At 41.0% G+C, this 2,931-nt stretch overlaps 1 protein-coding gene across 1 annotated transcript in view; it reads left to right on the top strand.

The window, feature by feature from the left end:
* Positions 1-2,931, top strand: part of Sf3b1 (splicing factor 3b subunit 1) — a 40,986-nt gene that overhangs the window by 3,416 nt on the left and 34,639 nt on the right. The window lies entirely within an intron of this gene.

Here is a 2,931-nt window from a genome sequence, read left to right as displayed (position 1 = left end):
TGCGCCACCACGCCCGGCCAGAGTAATCTCTTTAAAGCTTTCTCTACTGTTGGTGTACACAGGAATTTTATACCTTGATAGTTCCAGTGTCTGGTCAGTAATGGGTATTTAAATGTTAAATCAACATTTATTTGCTAGATTAGCATGTTTTAGATTTACTTTACTACTTTTGGAGAAAGGTTTTCTTGTTGATCAGGCTGGCCTTGACTTCTGATTTTCTACCTCTGAAGTGCTAGGATTATAGATAGGCCTGTGAATTCACAAACCCTGTGGTTTTATGGGAAAAGTTTCACAGAAATGGGATCATTTGTTTTTATTTTTTTCCCTTATATTTATCTACTGTGTTTATCTATGTATTTTTGCTTCTATGTCCATGTGGAAGTCAGGACAACTTTCTGGAGTTGGATTCAGGTTTTCAGGCTTGCTGCAAGTGCCTTTAGCTGCTGAGCCATCTTGGTAGACTTCACTTTTGTTTTCTCTTTGAAATGGAGGTATCGTGTGGGCCTAGCTGGCTGGTTACTCTCGTTGCTTGCTTCCTTCCTTTTCTTTTTCTTTTTTTTTTGAGACTCAGACCAGATTTCTCCATCTATCCCTGACTGTCTTGGAACTTGCTTTGTGGACCAGGCTGGCCTCAGACTCACAGCGAGATCCATCTGCCTTTGCTTCCCAAGTGCTGGGATTAAAGGCATGCACCACTACATCCTCATTTTGTATCTTACTTAAGTTGGTCTCACACTTGGAGGAACCCTTTGCCTCCTGAACACTGGGATTTTTGGCATGTACCACAACTATGCCTTCTAGATCTCAAAGTTTGGGATCAAGCCCCAGGATTTTGTATTTATATTACAAGAGCATTTGGCATTGAACTATTCTCCCACTCTGAAAAGGGGTATTTAAAGCCCAGTTTTGGTACATCTGTTTGGTCAGACAGGTAGGAAATAGCCTATTATTGTTCTGAGAATCTTCTGAATTGAGAGGAAAAGATGATTTAGCATTAAAGTTGGAAGACTTTAGATAACTGCAGGACTTAGTTTTGGCTTCCCAGTGAATATATAATAAAATATGATCTTCCTTTCCCCAAGTAACAGATTAATATTTGTATATATGTGTGTCATGCATATGTGCATTTGTGTAGTATTTGTATGTGTGTAGGTATCTCCACCTGTGTGTGTGTTGTGTGTACATGGAAGCCAAAGGAGGCAGTTGGGTTTATTCCCTTGAGATAAGGTATTTTGGTTTTTGCAGACAGGGTTTCTTTGTATAGCCTTGGCTGTCCTGGAACTCACTTTTTAGACCAGGATGGCCTTGAACTCAGAAGTCCGCCTGTGTCTGCCTCCTGAGTGCTGGGATTAAAGGCGTGTACCGCCACACCTGCCTTGAGATAAGGTATCTTAACTGAACCTGGAAGCCTGTTTTCCTTATCTGCACTGGAGTTACAGGTGTGCAGAACTATGCCAGCCATTTTAACATGGCATTTGGGGATATGAAGTTGGGTTCTATGCAAGCATTTTTTACTGGCTGAATTATCTCTCCACTCCAGACGATTTTTGTGTGGGTTTTTTTTTTTTTTTTTTTTTTTGTGTGTGTGTGTAAATACACTGTAGCTGTCTTCAGATACTCAGAGGGAGTCAGATCTCATTACATTTGGTTGTGAGCCACCATGTGGTTGCTGGGATTTGAACTCTGCGGAAGAGCAGTCGGGTGCTCTTACCCACTGAGCCATCTCACCAGCCCGATTTTTGTGTTTTAAGAAGAAAGTTAATTGGATAATTTTATTGGAGGCAATCATTAAGTTATTGGAGTAATTGAAACTGGTCTTGGATTTGAACTTCCTGGTGTAACTAACTTCTCAATAATAGTTTTCCATATTATTCTCAAGCACTTTTAGTTGTGTATTGTTTATTTCTTTTTAATTTTTTTGTTTTTTGTTTTTTTGAGGCAGGGTTTCTCTGTGTAGCCCTGGCTGTCCTGGAACTCACTCTGCAGACCAGGCTGGCCTTGAACTCAGAAATCCACCTGCCTCTGCCTCCCAAGTGCTGGGATTAAAGGCGTGGGCCACCACTGCCTGGCTCATTGCCTCTTTTTAATTCCTTGGGCCTGTCCCTTTCTTATTGGGGAAGGGGCCTAGCTATTCTTTGGCTACATAAACTTGTTAAATTTTCTTAACCATCTACATTTGAGAATACAGTGTTTTTCTTAGCTGGGGCTCAGTGGGGTTGAGCAGTTAATATGATAATTTGTACCTGGCATTTGATCCCTCTAGTGAAGGAGAGTCTGTCCATAGGCTGTAAGACCTACCCATAAATTCTACCCTAACTGCTCTTAAAATCGTGATGTAGCCAATGATGTCCTTGAATTCTTGTCTCTTCTTGTGGTTTCAAAGTTGGAGTTACTTCACTTGTTTATACAGTGCCGGGGCGTTTGTTCATGCTAGGCAAGCCCCCTAAGAACTGAGCAACACCTCCAACCCAATTAGTGTGTATTGAAAAAAACTAAAGAGTGCTGGTCATGCTAACTCACAGACATCGTCTTAGGGATTAGGAATTTGATCCCTGAAACTCATGTGAAAGCTAGATGTGTAAAAAGCTGCATGAAAGTGGATGTGTAATATCAGTACTCCTACTGCAAGAGGGAAAATAAAGACAGGAGAATTGGCTGGAAACTTTTGGACCAGCTAACTACTGATACAGTTGAGTCCACTGTACAGTTGAGAAACAAGACTTAGTAAGGCTGGCCCATTTCACTGGCCCCAGCCTTAAGCTGTTTTATACTTGATCTTAGCTAAAGGGCTGAGAAGTGATCTAAGCAATTAGTTTTACCTCTTTGGTAGTGGGTTTTATTTTGTGCTATAACGTAATATGTGAGACTGGGTACTAGATTGAGGACCTTATTCAATGCTGAGCAACTGATGTACCACTGAATTATGTCTCT

Source organism: Mus caroli, chromosome 1 (genome assembly GCF_900094665.2).
Source record: "Mus caroli chromosome 1, CAROLI_EIJ_v1.1, whole genome shotgun sequence".
Classification (NCBI taxonomy): Eukaryota; Metazoa; Chordata; class Mammalia; order Rodentia; family Muridae; genus Mus; species Mus caroli.
The sequence above is the reverse complement of the archived record's forward strand: the minus strand, read 5'-3'. Positions and strand labels throughout refer to the sequence as shown.